The following is a 19,750-nucleotide window of genomic DNA, read 5'->3' as shown; positions in this document are numbered from 1 at the left end:
TCTAAAATCAATCGCACTCTTTATAACTTTATCATTCGCGACGGCAGGAACAGATCAAAGAATTAACGAATGAGAGAATAAAAGAATCAATTGATAAAAAGGATTATAAATATTGAAAAATTTATATATATTGAAGGGTTGGGGAGTTACAGAATTAAAGGGTGAAAGAAAAAGGAGAATGAAAAAATTTAAAATCCAAGAATTAAATCAATAAGGATTTCCAGTGCACATTTATAAACGCGACAATAGATTTAAGATCATACACACAAATACTTACATGGATAACTATATAAACATAATTATTCTTACTTGTACATATATAAACGCTGATAACATATTATATATACATATGCTACAGATAGTGCTGACGTTATGTTTAATACATCTATAAAATATCACAAAAGCTAGTGAAAATACATCTATAATAATGATCATTTAATGCAGTTTGACATAAATACATTATTATAATAGAGAAAAATATTGCAGCATGGAGCAAAGCACATAGCTCTCATTCAGCGTTATGAGATTCGTGTATGTTTCCAACAGATCTACATCTATTCGTAAAACGGTCAATATTTGAAAACACTATACTTGTGTATACACTTACTTAAATAGACAAATAATTCTGAAATATGTCCATGATAGTAATATCTTGTTGACCAAATGCGGTATTCTATTTATATACCTGGTAGACATTTTTTTGTCTTAGTCTTTGTGGAAAATATGGTGAACGGTGAGTAAAGTTCAATGTGTTTGTTTGTTTGAAAAAATTGGAAAATGTCAAAATCCAAAATGTCTGCAGTGTCAGCATAATCCACGCGTAACTTTCTCATCTATGAGGCTTAGTTCTCTGTTAATTTTTTTTATTATTTGGGTACGAGATATGAATTTTACACATGGTAAAATATTGGTGATATAAAGGGTGTGTCACATCAAATTGCATCACGGGAAAAACGCTGTAGAAATTTAATTTTTAGGAATTATATCTTCAGCTTTCGCTTATAATCAGATAAGAGTGTATAGATCACGTTGGCCATGCTTCACTGTCAATTTTTCGTAAATTTGGAAAAATGTCGTCGAACGAAAAAGAGCGTCGTGAATTAATCTTGTGCACTCATTTCGAGAATCCGGAGTTGTCACATCGGGACATCGGTAAGATGCTGGAAATCGTCCAATCCACGGTCAGCAGAGTACTAAAACGATACTTCGAGAACCTAACCATCGACCGGAAGGTGAAGAACGGCAAAAATGGATGCTCCGTCAGTGAAAAAAATCACAAGCGCGTACTTAAGCAGTTTAGACGTGATCCGAGAAGTTCGGTCCGGGATGTCGCCAATAAGCTGAATTTGTCAAGTTCATTCGTCCAGCGGACCAAGCAGCGGGAGGGCCTGCGTACATACAAGGTTCAGAAGGCTCCTAACCGCGACGAAAGGCAAAACATGGTGGGGAAGACGCGAGCCCGGAAGCTGTACACCGAAATGCTGACGAAGTCGCATTGCCTGGTAATGGACGAAGAAACCTACGTCAAAGCGGACTTTCGTCAGCTGCCGGGCCTGTTGTTCTTCTCCGCAGAGGACAAATTCAGCGATCCGGAGGAGATTCGCAAGCAGAAACTATCCAAATTTGCCAAAAAGTACATGGTGTGGCAAGCGATCTGCTCTTGCGGAAAGCGGAGCGCTCCCTTTGTGATGACCGGCACGGTAAACGGGCAGGTTTACCTTAAGGAGTGCCTACAGAAGCGCTTACTACCACTATTGAAGCAGCACGAGGGCCCGACCATCTTCTGGCCGGATCTCGCTTCGTGCCACTATTCAAAGGACGTGTTGGAGTGATACGAAGCCAACGGGGTCACCTTCGTGCCAAAGGAAATGAACTCGCCCAACGCGCCGGAGCTTCGCCCAATAGAGAAATATTGGGCGATTATGAAGCAGGCCCTCCGGAAGAACCCAAAAGTTGTCAAATCGGAGGCGGACTTCAAGAGAAAATGGATTTCCGTTAAAAAAAAACTACAACCTGACGTTGTACAGAACTTTATGGACGGGGTAAAGAGGAAGGTGCGAGCATACGGGCTTGGGTTCGAAGTATGAATAAAAAGTTTGTTTAATAGTTTTTATTTTACTGTCTAAAATTTTCAAAAGGATCGGTCTACTGGGCGAATTTCTACAGCGTTTTTTCCGTGATGCAATTTGATGTGACACACCCTTTATTCATTTTGTTTTATTCTTAGATAAAATGTTGGATACACAATCTTATGATTAGTGTAGTGCTATGAAGGAGAAATGTCTTACTATCTCAAGTGATATTTTTCTCTATTTATGATAATTTGAAAAATGACGCGCGCCATACCAAATATCGAGGTCTGAAGAATCATTGATCGACATAGGTAACACTTTGAAACTCAACCCTAATAGAAGAGCAACTGGCTCTCTCAACCGTCCTCTAATATTGCGTCGTTTTCTTATCGGTTTGAACAAAATGATTTGAACTGATTGAAAATGTCGTCTCTATAGAGATAAAAGTATGACAACAATTGCACATAAAATATCCAACTAGTTTAATCAATTTGTCGAAAATTTACTCTCTCTTTTTAGCCAAAACTTCACGGGTGCGTGTTTTGAGTTCCAACCCAATTACCCTCTCTGTGTTTATCAACTTTTTCCTCCTCTTTCTAGCAAAAACTCATGAACAACCGATTTGTGCTCCGTCATGATGAAAGCCCATAATTTTCAATCAATTGGTGTTGTTTCCGAGCCCACAAACAATATTGATGCCTTGCCTTGATTTCGTCGAAATCGGTAAATGAATGGTAGGATAAATCGATGAGTAGAGGTTTAAATCAATCGCCGTCTTTCCCACAATCATTGGAGGGGCCGGAGGTTCTAGTTCTTGTCGAGTGAACAAATCTCTCCAATCATAATCGGCCAAAATTAAAATAATGTTCGATACGATCTCTGGACGATAAATCTCCCCGTAATCGTTTACAGCAGTCCGTTTTGTATAATTAAGCGCCATGTCGGAATTAGTCGGAGTCGGATTTGTTGATTTTGAGCCAACACGGGAGAGAAGCAGAGCAGAGCAGTCCATAACTTAATAAGTAGCTTTCAGCACATTATTTGTGTCAGGCGCAGCGAGTGTTTTATCGTGTGGCTTTTCTTTGCCGCACACATCTGGGACCTTGACGTGGTTTGTGGGCCCCCTTTGGGGGCGACCCCAGAAATAAATCATCGTTTTAACATTATTTGCCAGTGCACCACTCCACGCTTCTGGAGAGAGAAAAAGTAAAGCCAAGATTATTCCCGTTGGCATAAATGAGAGTATTGGTTTCGTGTGGGTGGCTATGGAGATTAATGTCACCATATTAGGGCACCGGTGGTGCTCGAATAAAACGAAACAGTTCCGACGACGGGATGAAATTTCTCGAAACTCCTAATTGATTTTCAAGATTTTGTTTTGAACCAGATCCGTTCGACTGATGAGCTCATTTGCAGCGATGTTGACATCGTTCGCTCGCCTCCGGTTGAGTTGAAGAATACCTGTGTCATGTTTTGTTTACTTGAATTCACGGTCACGTAAATGTTCAAAATGAGTTTTGTTTTGTTAAACTAGTTTTATGGCGAATTTCTCAAAAAGATATCTTCCCGTAATGCAACTTTTCCTTGTGATGTTTGCCCAGATTATCATCTGATCAGCTTATATATCGTGAGTACAAGGTAAATGATTTGGTTTGTCCTGTCGAAAATATGATCATGGTTTCCCCACTTTTTTGAATGCTCTAATTCAGCGCTGCTGTGTCAAATAAGGTATTCGAATGTTTTAAAACATACAAATAAAATTATCTTTTTCTTGATTTACAGTAGTTTTATAGTATATTTTTACGGAATCAAATGTTTTAAAAGATTATATAATACACCTTCTATTTGTGTCAATGCGCCCCTCATTCGAGCTAATTTTTACTCGATCACCAGATGATTATTTGGCACGTATTCAGACCTTTTCTGGATTGTAATACTTACAAATATTGTAAAAATCATGCTTGCACACCATTTGTATCAGATTTACATAGCTAAACCATTAAATTAACGCATTTTGATGAACTCCAATTCAATAATGTTATTTTGTCCACATGATTTCTATGGCAACCGCTTGGCGCGCTGCAGTTTGTTTATTGTCTCCTTCGCGCGTAGCAGAAATAAAGTTTCTCTGTGTTGAGTGTGTTGAGGTGAACACTTTTAAAATACCCAAGAAGAGGTAATATTCTGAAGAAAGCCTAAATTATGAATGGATCAATATGATGACAGTAAACTCAAGCAATGATAAATGCAACATCTACTTGAGAACTCGAATGTTTTCAATCAAAAATGGTGATTTCTAAAACTGGACAAATCATGATCATTTTTGGTCAAACTATGATCATAATTCCTCTTTAATGAAAATCGATAAAAAACATAAAAATTTGAATAATTTCAACACCTTATGGTAGTATTAGAAAATAGAGACTTGGGACTTTTCAACAAACCCAAACTCGTATCGATTATGTGGGATTTTCATGAAGAAAAATCGATTTGCATTTACTAGTTGCGTAAAAACACCCCAAATCGGACAAACCAAGATCATTTCATTTCATGAAATAGTCTAGATCAGCTATACTCAACCTGCGGGCCGCAGTGTCACTTTATTTTAAACTATTTTGTATGTTCAATAACAACGAAAACCTAGGAAATTATTACCCATTTTTTAACCTAGGTTTTTCAGTAAAGGTTAACAAATCAGAAAACAGGGCACGTTTATATGAAATAGAAGAAAAAGTACAGCATTTTCCGTAGAACGAACCCAATGTGGATAGGGAAAATGTTGCAACTTAAGCTCCGCGAATAGAAACAAGTTATTTGCAATTTCACAGCATGTACGATTCATCTGTCATCAAGATTGCGACCAGGCGGCAGCGAGGCTTGGCCTTTCTCAAGGCCGTGAGTTTGGTTTAGTTTTAGAAATTGGCCTTTTTCAAGACTAAAGGCGAATTGTTGTAATTCAAACCATGATCATCATTATTTAAGTCATAGTCTAGCTTAAGCTAACAGATAGCAGTCTTTCTCAATGCTGATGTCAGACACAGCTGTTTGCTCGATACATAAGAGAATTAAAGATGGATAACGAGCACAGTGGTGCAATTTCGTTCGATGTATTATGAATTATGAATCGCTCATTTTCAACTACTCCAAACCCATTGGTCTTTTCCAGGGCCACCAAAGCTTTCGGCAAAAGAGGTGTTTTAAAATTTTCGATGAGTTCTAAAACAATAACCGAAGTAATCAAAAGCGCAATTATTATTATAATTTTTTGTTGGTAGAGCCTTTCTGTGAATTTAGGAGTCTGTTTAGATTTTTTGATGTAATGATGATGATGTTTTGATGCATTCGAATTATCTCAGTTCATTTGTATCTAGCCTTAAAACAAGGCCAATTTGAAAAACTGAATACAACACTTGGCTTTGAGAAAGACTATTTGGCAATCCTCGTTGCTTCTGCTATCTGGTCGCTAGCAGGATGACTTATAAATCGTGAATAACACATTGGTGACTTTTTCAGATTCATCATTTGATTTTCGTAAATTCGAGCATTGTTTCCGGATAAAGTGAGGTCAAAGTGCGAGACAATTCAAACCGGATGTGAAGAAGGCTACTGAAAAATGCAGGTGAAATTTATTTCTCATCAATTGCTGTCGACGCTACCACTCCACCACAAACGCGGAGCAACGGGAATACAAACTTTTGAATTTAAGTCTCATTCAAAGAAAGCGGTTGTCGAAAATGCCGTTTTGAAACAAATCGTCTACGTGATAGACGTCGCCTTTTCATCAGGCCAACGCCAAACTGCATGTCTCGATAAATTACACAATAAATTATTTTGGAGTCACGGTAGGAAATGCTATATCATCAGCTCTCAAACCAACTGTTTATTACACCCTCAGATTATCAAAGGTTGAGGTTTCTACAAAATTCGTTCAAGGGCAAGAACTTCGATTCTTTGGACATCATAAAAAATACTTTGAACAGTTCGACGAGAAAGTGAACATGATCTGGTAAAATAGAATTTTAAAGCTGTATGGAACATGGCGAAAGATTGTGCAACAAGACTTTGCAAATTAAATTGAATGAATGTATGTCTGTCTAAAAAATGATGCCTTTGTTCTCCTAAAAACATCCCGGACATACCAAAATGACCTATCCTGATTTATCCTGATTTTTATTTTTTATTTTTCCTGATTTTTGAAAATAACAGTTGGCAACCCTGGTTGTAACCGTAAGCCGCAATGGACAATTCGACTCAATAATATTCTCTCGATTTATAAAATACGAAATTTTGCTCGGTGTCAGTGGTAGAGATCGTACCGACCACTCGATTATTGCTTTATTCCGATATTTTCGCTTTTCCGACCTTCAATAAAAACGAAAACATAAAGTTGATGTTTTTTTACACACTTCCTTCCATGTCACAGATAATAATTGCTATTATCTGTAACATACATGTGCTGTACTAAGTACGAAATTGTATGCAAAACCACGTTTCAAAGTATTTGGAAGCAAGGTCGGAAGTTTCCGGCGTGGTTGGAACAATTTTACATTAATCTAGGATGTTCGTACTGTGCCGCATGTGCTTGTGAAATTATTCTCAGAAGCATGGGCGAACAGACTCGGACAAGTCATATGAACCCTAAAAAGTATAGCTGACGAACAGAAGCTGGCAATATTTCCTAATACAGTAGAACCCCGGAAATTGAGAGGCAAAGTCGCTATAGAAAACGCAGCAAAAGACTAAATCAACATTGCATAATACAAGTTGCATTGAGGTTGGTTTCGACAAAGCTTTGAATAACACTACAAAGAACCAGCAGATGGATCTGAATTTAAGATTTTTGGGATAATTAAAGCAAGAAGAATTCGTTACATGGCGTCTATGTTCTTAGTGCAATATCCAGCATTAAATCTATTTGTAGCTTTTATAGAATGGCTCGAAAATAACCCTTACAGCAACCTTCTTCCGGTATCCTTGGACGTCGTCAGCGTTCAGTGACGTTCTCCACCGTACAAATTTAAGCGGGTCTTTTCTTTTAACGCCGAATGTCGTTATCAAAATATGCATTAGGAATCGGTTGTGGTTATGGAACAAATCTATGATACTGTGTTTAGGGATTGCATTACCGTGCCAAAATTTCAATAACCGGTTATTCGGTAATGAAAATTTAATTAGCGGTAAAATCGGTGAATTACCGGTAAAAAAATATTGGAATAAACAATTTTCTTGAAGAAACAGCTTTTATTGATAATGATTAGTTTACAAGAAAACATTTTGCAATTTGTAGTGACTTCAAATACAGACGGGTCTTGTTTATCCGAATTCAAGCCCTATCATAGAAATAAATCTTATTCGCACGATTCTTTGTACGAATCGTGTGATTCATAGGTAGAATATTTACGGACGAAGCGTGTGTTACGAAATAGTTTCAATAAGAAATTAAGATTTTAATGGGATAGATTCCTACTAGAGATAGGGGAAAAAAATGTAAGAATTTTCCATACTAGTGGAAAATTCCACAAATGGAGAAGGTAGAAGAATCAAGAGAGAGTAGGTAATACAATTGGAAAGCTCCGCCTCTGGAGTTCAGTCGGTTAAGGTTTCAAGAAGAGAAGCTCGAAAAATAAAGAGGAGTCTTGATTCATAGCCCAAAGTAATATCGTGTTTTTATTCTTAGAGAGTTGAAAAGTGCCTTGGACCGAAAAGTGCCGTCGGTCCGTTTCAAATTTAGTTGGTTAAAGTAATACCTAAGGGGGTATTCTAGTGTAAAAAAAGAATATTAAAAAAAAATGCTGTGCCATGGCGTACACAATTCCAGCCCTTCTGGTTATCTGAAACAAAAAAAATCGAACAGATTCTGAATCAGTAAAGATGCCGCAATCCCATGAACCTCGGACAAGTCAAGAACATCTTTTTTGACAAAATGGCGTCTGTTCAAAAAACAAAATGCGGTTTAAAACTATTTTTCTTACGTTTCTCGATTTTTTAAAAATCGTGATATCAGAAAAATATCATTTTTTAGAGGTTTATGCGATAGAGAGATGCATGCAGATTGTATTCATATAAATTCGACGTAAATCGGTTCAGTAGAACTTGAGATATCGTGTACGCCAGTTTTTAAAAACTAGTTTCGAGAAAAACGCATTTGAAGTTCTTTGTTATGGCCGTACCACGTTAGAGTATATTCTTGAATGCCTAAACTACAGCAAAAATTGTTTTTCTTTTTCAAATTTCTAGACTAGAATACTGCCTTAAGGACACAAATAATGTTAATTTTGTCGTCTTCTAATCTAGATCGGATCTCATTAACGAAATTTCCTGAAGAGTAAAACGCACGTTCAGAGTCCAATGATGTTGGGCGAACATTACGAAGAGCATCGAATACCATTGCCATGTATTTGCCTCTGATGCCCTCTGTACGAAAACTTGTCTGAGGATTTTCATCAATTCGTTTATAGACATTGAGCTTGAGCTGGGCGTTGATACCTTTGATTGTTGCATTCGTGGTTTAAGTTTTTTCTTGATGCTCAACTATTCTGCAAATTCTGCATCTTCCAGTGGAATTTTTCCCTCCTGTTGTCCAGCTACTGAATCAATACCATGATTGTCAAATTTCATCAAGTCACGAACGAATTCAAATGTCTGCTTGATCAATGCAGTCCGTGACGTTTGATAGAAGACACCGAAACCATCGTTAATTGTGTCATGGCCACGAACAGAATGATTATTCATACACCCAAAATTAATTTTTAGCACATATTTTGGCATCACGTATAACGTATAACGTCGAACCACACTAGTGGCGATCAGACTGTGCCAACACGTACAACATCGAACATCACTTACTTTCGAGCTTATTTTGATTCTCGAGTAATATTTCAAAGCGGCATAAAAGCGAATATTATTTATGGTGTAAAAATGAAAATTACCGAAATTACCGATTATCGATTGTAAGATTACCGGTAATTCGGTAATGAAAAATGACCCGGTATTACCGGTAAATCCGGTTAACAATCCCTAACTGTGTTTCATGCTATAGAGATAGCATTGATCATCTAGAATTTTCTAAAAATATGATGAAAAATCAGGGAACATGTTTTTGGAAACGTTGGAAATGTAATTTTGCTAAGAGATACTGCGGATATTTAGAAAGTTCTGTGTTTTAGTGTCGCTCTAGACAGCAAGCAATCAACAATACATGTTAATTCTGAGAGTTAATTTGAAAATCTGCTCAAATTGGCGTTTTATTGCTTCGCAAAACGTTCCACCTCTCACTCAATGAAAACATTTGTAAATCAGCATATATCAGTGCTATCAAATATTTGTACTAAATAGTTTCATTCCTGAACTTCTATAATGTTCGTTCCTCGCCGGTTATAATTTCGTAGTCCTACGTTAACAATGTGGTCACCACTTGAACGTCACTCTTTTTCATTTATGTTATGCGGCCCACGACACCATGACTAACATGTGTTTCCTTGTGAAGAAAAGGTTGATTACCGCTGGTCTAGCTGGACTTTCTCTTAAATATAAGGAAGACCTAGGACAGGTGAATGTTTGCATTTTTGCTGTCCATAAATTTAGAAGGAACTAAATATCTGATTTACATCGCATTGAAATCACTATTATCTCGAGCTCTCCAGTTTATTTATCATAAGGATGTGGTTAGGATATGGTTAAATTTTCCAATCCTTCCTTTGTATATCCGTCAACAACACAATCAACGAGGAACAGAATAACAGACGTTCATACCAGTGTTTTTTTTTGTCGGGGTAAAGTACTTGATGTACAGCTCCAGCAGCTCAAATTCAAAACAATGCATATGAAAAAGCAGCAACTCGATATTTTGTGCATTGTGATTTCTGATAATTATGATATAATAGCTCACCAGCTTCTGCCAAGCAATCGACAACCCATCCAAGTGACAAATAATATCGAATAATATTTGACTATCAGCCACTGCGAGAGAGACGTAAAAGCGGAAAGCGAGGGTGCGGGTTCAATTGTTGATACGCGGAAACCATTTGCGGAGGCAGATTTGCATGCATCCGAGTTTTTTCACTGCCACTTATTTACTCTCTGCGCGCCTTTATCTGCTTGCCGCCCTAGATTTTCAGCGACATTTCTGTCGCCTTATGTATCTTCTTCCATACGGTTCTGCTGCTCCTGCTGCTTGGGGAAAGCAATTGAAATTGTTTCGCAAACAGCAAACTGAGCGCTGCGAATGGCACGTACCCTTCAGAATCCTTTCCCCCCACCACTAATAGCACAAGGACGAAATGTGGAACAGCCGGCTGCACTGAAGCTGTTAGTAGTTCTATGCAGAAATCCCCTCCGGGACCGGGGGGTTTATTGTGACTATGGGAGAAATCCCATCATTGGCACATTTTCCGTTCACAGGATGGGATGGTATCTCCGCTTCGCTGTCCTAGTTCCTATCGGAACTGTTGGGAAGCGTACGACGATGCCTTGGCATAGGCAGAGGAGGGAGATTCCCACCCCCCAAAGAGGGAGGGGGAAGGAAAACATCACAATCCCATCAAAGTAATGATGACAGTGTTCTTTTGGGAGCACAGCTATCAATAGCGTCGCCGGTCTGATGGTGGCGACTATCAGGATGCTGGCAGAGGAATGAGTTTGTATTGTATGCTGTTGGAATAATAATGATGGGGAAAAACACCATTTGAATGTAGATAGACGGTGTATCGGGTGTATTGTTAGTGTAATGCACATTTGCATGAATAGAATACAGAAATAACAGATACCACACTTGAAGTAGAAATCTCTTGAATATATCGTTTCAGTGAGAGGTTCATTCCATATTAAAGTGTTCCTTTTATTCAAACACTTGTAATGTTGTTTGTATGATTTTGTAGCCGATATTTATGCTACGAAAATCTATCTATCTATTCATTTTATATCTATAAAAAATCTCGTGCCACGATGTTCGGTTCGCCCCCATTCCCTATTTTTAATCACAATTTAGGTATTTTTGTATAAACAGTATCCATATAATTTAACCGTCGTTCGTTTTCTTTAGATTTCTTAGATATTGCAGGAACATTATACACTCGACAAAAAAAATTGAGGAACAGAATGCGAAGTCGGAAATTTTAAGTGATTTGTGACATGCTGTAACATCGTGAAAAATATACGCATATCGATGGTATGCACATCATTTTGAAGCTACAGCTTTCAGGTATAAGAATATTTTTTGTACATATTTTTATCTTGGTGTGTGTAGGTATGGGGGGCAACAATATCGGGAAGAAATGAAAAATCGATTTTCCTTTTTTTTTTTCAAGATGATTCTGGACTAACAAAATTTTTTGCCAACCAACTCAACAGCAAATCCAATTAACCTCATCAATCAGCTTTTTTTTGGTTCCAAGAACGTTCCTGTAGGACCTTTCCACACAGAGATATTTAAGTTTGAATGAAAAATTATCCCTTCGTCTTTGATGATGAATAATTCAATAAACAGCCATCGCACCGCAAATCGGAAGGCAGTTTAGAAATCTACAATAAATTCTGTACAAGGATATTTCATTACTTTGACGAAAAAAAAAATTATTTAAATTTTTTGCATCAATTTCAAAACAGTGCCAAAAACAGGATTTTCATAGGGCTTTACAAAATCCCCTGCAGTTCTGCAAATATCGCAGTAAGTTCTAATGTTTGCAGGCAAATATTTAGCCTAGTTTATTCCCTAAACATCTGTGAACGTCTCATATTGATACGTTCAGCCGTTTTTTCTAGCCGATTTTTCAAAGTTTGGAATAAATTAGAGGAGCATTTAATCGGAAATCGTACCAGAAGTATAAAATCATACACGACTCTCTGAATGAACGATTCGTAACTTTATGAGTCCTATCGGGCAGCATACATTCAATCTATTCAATTGATTAGGTTCGAACAATTTTATAGCTTTTTAAACATTAAAACACACTTACAATTCATCAGTTATTTTTTTTCAACAACCAACATTCACTAGAAATAATGTATATGGCAGAACAACGTTTGCCGAGTCAGCTAGTAATGATTTGTGCTCGTAAGAAATTAGTTTAGAATATAGTTTAAAATGTGTTCAGCGGATGTTATCTCTCCGTCAAGCTATTATAAATTAAATAAAACAAATATTCATAACATTGAATAATAACATGAGACTCCATAAGATTTCAATGTTTTATATGTGTTTGGATCTGTATCGTAACAACGATTCTGGAAAAAACAGCTAACGAGGAGATATTGCTTAAAAACCATAATTCCCAATTTCATGAGCTGGAATTGAAGCTCGTCTGATTTAATTTCGATCAATTTGTATAAAAACTAGAAGCATAGACATTAAAGTTGGTAGCACTTTCTGATATCTACGTCATTCCGACAGCTACCACTTGTTTTGCGTTTAGTTTGCCTACTTTTTCCAAACTTTATGGCAGAGCTCGAATACTCGAGTACGAGATGAATATCTTCGTCTCTTGAGAGTTATGCTCGAGTCCAGCCATTTCTGATGTCTAGAGTTTGAGACTGTATAAAGTTTAGTTCATTTAGAATCCGGAATCACAAGACCGGTTTGGGATTGGTTAAATTTACAAAAAGTATGTTCATGTCAAAATGCAGATAATTTATTGTTTATTGTTGTTAATATTGAAAAAAAAATGTAAGGGGTTGTATCTAGGACACGACCGCATATTTTCGACGTGGAACTACGCAATTTTACTATGCAATCCAATTGTTTACCACTTCGAATATTATTTAAGAATGCATAGAAATTATTGTAATAGACCTTTTGCGCTCGATATGATGCCTGGGACTACCAAAATATGTGAACGGAGAAATTGTCAAACGATCATTGTATTTTACATTTCTCTCTGAAATTATTGCACATCTCATGTTTACGTAGATCTCGAAACGCGAAAGTTCATTCACCTCTAGTATCTGAAATGACGATCTTCCCAGGCTTCTCAGTTTAAAAGTACGTTTTAGGGAAACATTCCGGTCTGCACAACGACAAGCGAGTACAAAAGTACTCAACACAAAAAAAAACCCTCGACTTGCATGTATTTGCAAAGCGGATTCCCCCAGGCACATTAATTTTGAAGTCCGTGTTAGAGAAACACAGCTCAGTGGGAAAAAAACCCCGACTTGCATGTTTCGACAAAGCGGATTCCTCCAGGCACATTGATTTAGAAGTCCGTGTTGGGGAAACACAGCTCGGTGAGAACAAAAATACCCCCGACTTGCATGTATATTTGCAAAGCGGATTTCCACAGGTACATCGATTTTGAAGTCTGTGTTGTGGAAACCGTAGATCGGGCCAATCAACCCTTGGCAGTTAAGGCGTTTAGATAACGCTTGACATTTTACAGTTATTCAATTGTTCATTTCATGAAACATAACATTTTATTAATTGTTATAGACGCGTAGAAATATTTCCTATCAATTGATGCAAACATCTTTCCGATCTGTTGAGAAATGTTCGAGTTATAAGCATTCGTAATACGGGTAGGGTTAGCACATAAATCGGCAGAAAAAATGTATGGGAAAAAAGGAAGTTCTTCCAGTTTTCATGAATTTAAACCATTTAGAGATTAGCGAATTTTAATGTATAGCATATCAAACAAATCTTAGAGAATTTCCGATTTGATTGGTATGCAAATCATGAGAATTCGCTCACAGTGAAAATAGTTACTAACGTTAACTTTATTTCATAAAAACGTGACCTGTTTTCTGATTTGGCACCCTTCCTGAAAGACGTAGTTCTACGTCGAAAATATTCCGTCACAGTTTTGCTGAACTTTCGTTCTTCGGATACTCTTCATCAAAATTTGGACTCTCGGTTGGTCAACCTCAGCGGCCATTTTATTCCACGATCTCTTCATGTCTGCAGCATTCCGAGTCGCTTGACACCCTTCATCAATTTCCGCTTTAAATTAACCAATATTTTTCGATTGGGCTATCGGGATTGAGGTATTTTTCAATATAATCGACTTCATTGTCACGGTACCACTAAAGCACCACTCAACTGTAGTGACAGCTTGCCAAATCTGGTTCAAATTTCATCGGACCTGCGTGAGCCTTAATAAACGGAAGGAGATGTTTCTGCAGGCACTCTTCCCTATACATTCTCGAGTCCGTTGTCTTGTTTGTGGCGAGAACCTTAGTTTTCTGTCCGCACGTACAAAACTCTTGCTAAATCATGAACTTCCTGGCATATTTATTATACACGGCCGATATAGCCACTTTCAGCGATTTCTCGATTTCAGTACCTGACCAGGCCGGGTTTTCAATGTGGGTGTCCAAAATCAAATCCTTTTCTCGGCTTCCATCCTCCACAGCTTTTTCAAAAGGTTTTCCAAGCAATTCGCTGCCAAGAGATTTTAGATACGCCTACTATGAACGCTACTATAAAATGAACAATGATTCAGGATTCTAACTTAAGGCAGTATTCTAGTCTAGAAATTTGAAAAAAACAAAAAAAGTTTTCCTTCATATTTCTGTAGTTTATGCATTCAGGAATATACCCTAGAAAGGACTTATCGAAAATCCTATTATTTACCGGGCTACAGCCATTTAGTGATGTGGTATCTAACCTGGTACGGCCATAACAATGATCTTCAAACGCGTTTTTCTCGAATCTAGTTTTTTTCAAATTGGCTTACACGATATCTCAAGTTCTACTAAACCGATTCATTCATGAATTTATATGGATACAATCTGCAGGCATTTCTCTATCGCATGAACCTTTGTAAAGTGATATTTTTTTAAATTTTATTATTTTCTAAAAATCGAAAAACGTAAGAAAAACCGTTTTAAATCGCATTTTGTTTTTCCAGCGGCCACCATTTTGTCAAAAAAGATGTTTACGACTTGTCCGAGGTTCATGCGATAGCGGCAATCTGTTCGTTTGTTTTTTGTTTTAGATAACCAAAAGGGCTGGAACCGTGCACGCCATGACACAACTGTTTTTTGAACTCCTTCACTTCATTGTACCCATTCTAGTTATGAATATTTTTCTCCGTTCAATTTTTGTTTTATTGTTAAAAAGATAGATGAACAAATAATGATATAACTGATAGTAACAATATTTTTTGTTTTATTTTTACGGAACTCGAAAAAACGTCCGAAATTCGTGTCGCTACACTAGAATACCCCCTTAATCAAACCCTGATTATTACACTTCTTGTAGGAGCTTAGAACCTTGATCTAATGTGGTGCGCTCAACGTTTAATGAAACTATGAAGGGCGCGGAAACTGGAATTCTCAAAACAATCTTTCGATTTGCGGTACGATCATTGTTCATTGAATTATTCATTATCAAAGACGAAGGGGTAATTTTTCATTCAAACAGAAATGTCTCTGTATGGAAAGGTAACACGGGAACGTTCTATCATCCTTCCGCCATACTCTGAGTTGATTAGCAAAAAATTGTTTTAGTCGACAAAACGTTTCGATAACAGAAATAAATCGATTTTTTATTTCTTCCCAATATCTTTGTCTACTACATCTACACACACTCAGATAAAAACATGGCTGTAACATATTCCAAAACATGAAAATTCAAGCTTCAGAATGAGGTACATCCCATCTTCATGCGTTGAGTTTCACAAAATTACAGCATTTCAAAAATCACTTCAAAATTCCGACTTAGCACTCTGTTCCTACATTTTTTTTTGTCGAGTGTATATACCAGGAATTTGTAATTTTTAATCTTTCCGCTGAACATGTTTTTTGTTGGTCCTACTGTCTGGTCTTAATGTCAATTTTGAGCACAATCTGTTTGTTTACAGCATCATTAACACCAAGTTAACTTTTTTTGCTCGGCGGTTTTATAGATATTGGTCAAAGATATTGTGTGAAATTTTGTGTTGCAAATAGTGATGAAACGGATAGTGGTTTGGTCGGATACCGGAAACCGGATATCCGGCTAGCTTCGAGGCCGGATAGCCGGATATCGAATATTAAATTTTTCGTTTAGAATAAATATCTAATTCAGCTTTGCGCAGTGATGATAGCGTAACCAATGAGGTTATACTGAGGTGCGATTATTGCTAATTGAAAAAATAAATCGTATTGAATAGTGTATCATGTTTTCTACAAGAAATTTAGAACAGTTTCATTCTGATAATAGTTTTATATTATTATAAATAGATTTTTGTGAGTGTATTGAGATAATTCGAATACTGGCCGAGTAAGAGTAAGAGTTACATGCAATCGGCAATGAATTATTTTCGTTGAGATTGAGAACAAACTTAGAACTGTTTTCAGGGGTGGTAGTCTGAGAGGGGGTGCATCTGCTTCACTACAAATCGAAATTATTATGATCGGCGACAAATTCATTAATTTGACGACTCAACAACTGCTAGGCTTGGTGAAGAAGTGCGTTGCACTTTTATATATTCGAGATAATTCGACATGTCCCTGTACCAACAAAGTTTTCGGATAAGGACGAGACTGCACAAAGAACTCCGAACTCACTTCGTATGAGAACATATTTAAACTCTGGAGAGGTCGTTCAAACTAATTAGAAGAAGATCAAAATTATCTGATTGTAACCTTTTTAGACCCGAGGTTCAGGTCAGACCATTTAGGTGTTATCGAAACGTAAACAGATAAAAAATCAATAAAATCAAAATCATCTTACAAAAATATATTGAGACGAATTCTCTGATAATATCAGCTAATTGCCGTCTTCAACGAAACGTTAAACGAAACGGAAGCGAGGGGCTGAATAAAACTTTGATGATATGAGATGATAATAATTCAATTTCATTTCAACATTTTGACATGTCAGTAATCACACCTTGTATTTAATAACATACGAATGATGTTTCCAGTAGTTTACATGTAATGCGACATTTAGCTAATTGGACAGACCTGTAATGCGACACGTTTTGATTAGACATTTTACCTCTAATTGGACATTTTTGTAAACATCGAGTTCGGGGAAATAGAAATACTTTTTTTTCAAATATCCGGTATTCGGCCGGATAGCAAATATTGGCCGGATAGGCCGAATACCGGATAGCTACTGGATATCCGTTACATCTTTAGTTGCAAACAAAATTTCTTGTGCCGAAACGTTGAAAATGCTGCAGAAGACATTTGATGACTCAACTATGTCGAAAACACGGGTGTATGAGTGGTAAGAGGCATTCAGAGGCGGCCGAGATGAGATAAACGATTTGCCACGTGAGGGGCACCCATGACATCGACGAAACGATGAAAACATCGACGAAATAAAAAGAATGGTGCTCGAAGTTCGTTATTCAAGTTTGGGAGAGCTAGCCCGTAAATCACATATCTTTCACGAGACCATTCGTCATATTTGGTTTTTGGCACGAGAAAAATCGAAGCACGATTGGTGCCAGAAAAGCTCAATTTTCTCCAAAAACTTTATCGTAATCAAGTGGCTGAAGACATCCTTCCAACGCATAATTACTGACGACGAGACATGGGTGTGCGAGTATAACATGCAAACGAGTCGAAACCGAAAAAAGCGCGTCAAAGTCGATCAAAAGTGAAGGTTTTTCGATATTTATGGTGTTGTCCATTCGGAATTTCTTTTGGAGGACCAAACGGTCAATAAAGAGTATTAACTTGGATATAAAGCGTTTGAGAAATAAAACTCGTCGCGAACGGACAGATTTGTAGAAACAAAATACTTGTATTTTGTATCACGATAATGCACCAGTTCATCGATAGATCATTGCGAACGAATTTTTGACCAAAATGACATGAGTGTGATTGAACAAGCACCGTACTCTCCAAATATGGCCCCTGAAGTGACAACAGCCTGATTAAATGAAAAGAAATCGTTGTCCCATATGACTTTTTACTATTTCCGAAACTCAAATTACCACTTCATGAGCCCTGTTTTGAAAGCATTGAAGACATAAAAACAAATTCCCTGTGTGAACTGAAGGCAATTCTTGAATACAGCTATAAAAAAGTGTTCCGAAGACTGGATTGTTCGTTGGAAAATGTGTATTGCATAAGCAGGGCTATTTGGAAGGCAATAATATAAGTTAAGATAATAAATAACGCATTTTCGCTAAAAACACAAATTCTCGGTATATATTTGAAAACGTGTATTGCGTGGTATTGCGAGAGTATAAAAAAGTCACAGGAGGGTTGTGTCCGAGACACGACCGCGTAGTTGACGTAGGATTCCGTCAGACTATCTGTTGATTTTGGATACGTTTGAAGAATTACATCGTTAAACTCTTTGATAATGATTTGGTGGCCCTAAAAAGGGCCGTTTTGTTTGGTTGTTGGGTATTGTTTGTTATCTCCACCAGTGTTGACCGAGTGATGATGGCAGAAGGATGGTAAACAGTTGTTGAATGGTGCGTATCAGATAAAAGATAGCGAAGTGGAACGAGATATGATGAAAACCACCCTCAGTGATCCTAGGCGAGATGCCTCCTGTGATATGTATGGATGAAATAAAGAAAAAAAAAACACCAATGTATTATAAAATAATTACCAATACCGAACACAATGATCATTTTTTCTCATCAGTAAAAACATGTTACTTTAATAGAGAGAAAACATATTTGAAATGGAAAAGGTAATTTTTATTTTCTGATTGTTTATCGAACCCAATACGAATTTTAATTGGACTAACAACATCTAATACTATATGTAGATAATACGGGAAATCACTTTTTCTAATATTTCTTCACTTTTCCCATTTTTCTAACCGTATAAACTTTTTATTTTAAGAAATTAAAATAAATCGTTTCATATATCGAGTTTTTTTTTAACACAACTGCTACCATATACAATTTTACACTTACGCTTGTGTTAAATTTTTCACAATAAACGATCGGTCATTGATATGAAATTTCACAAAGCAACCACATAATTGCATATATTTGCAATACCGATTTCCTCCAGACAGCTTTGTTTCGATGTCTCTGTTAGGGAACACATTCCGGTAGGAACAAAAGTTCCCTCTACCTTCATGTATTTACAATGCTGCTTTCCCCCAGGCAGCTTGGTTTGATGTCTCTGTTAGGGACCCACCGCTTGTGTCATCAATTTCGACCATTCAGAAGTGGGTATTTCCGTTAGGATAGGGGTTGAGATTTTTCAATTTTTCGATAGTTAGTTTCATGATATATATTATTTTCTTCAATATAGAAAATTGTTGTGGAGTGCCGAAACCGATTGACGCAAAAATTTCATCAATCCATCATGAAATGACTGAGCAATAAGCGTTTGAAATTGGACAATTTTCACGATTTACTCGATTTTCCATTTTCAATTTGTACCCCAATATGTTCCCGAAAGACGTAATCCTACGTCAACATGTCATCTGCGATTTCTATTGCAGAGTCGTTTCAGTGAGTGAGTGACATCTGTTTCAGCTAGAGGTCAATTTTGATGTTTTCAAATTCTAATGACTACAAAGAGTCGCGACAAAACCATACAAATCGTCAGTAAACAATTTTTTTGTTGATTTTTAATTATCAAATTTTGTTTTTTCTAAGAAAATAACCGAAGTGATAGAAGCCTGATTAAATGAAAAAAAAAATCGTTGTCCCACGTTGGCAATTGACAGTGTAGAGGTTGACACCATCCTTCTATTTATTTATGAAAACATACGTTTTTTATGCGCTGTTTAGATACAAAATTAATTTTATTAACCCCTTAGCGTGTTATTTGATACG

The 19,750-nt window shown here is 36.9% G+C and overlaps 1 protein-coding gene and 1 non-coding gene across 10 annotated transcripts in view; one reads left to right on the top strand and one right to left on the bottom strand.

Annotated features, from left to right (window-relative positions):
• Nucleotides 1–19,750, bottom strand: part of LOC129780577 (dystrobrevin beta) — a 158,996-nt gene that overhangs the window by 73,851 nt on the left and 65,395 nt on the right. The gene's annotated exons all lie outside the window — the stretch shown is intronic.
• LOC129780822 (U4 spliceosomal RNA) lies at nt 16,067–16,204 on the top strand. Its single transcript, XR_008744029.1, has one exon. It is a non-coding gene; the product is annotated as a U4 spliceosomal RNA (small nuclear RNA).

Source organism: Toxorhynchites rutilus, chromosome 3, assembly GCF_029784135.1.
Source record: "Toxorhynchites rutilus septentrionalis strain SRP chromosome 3, ASM2978413v1, whole genome shotgun sequence".
Taxonomy (NCBI): domain Eukaryota; kingdom Metazoa; phylum Arthropoda; class Insecta; order Diptera; family Culicidae; genus Toxorhynchites; species Toxorhynchites rutilus.
The sequence above is the reverse complement of the archived record's forward strand: the minus strand, read 5'-3'. Positions and strand labels throughout refer to the sequence as shown.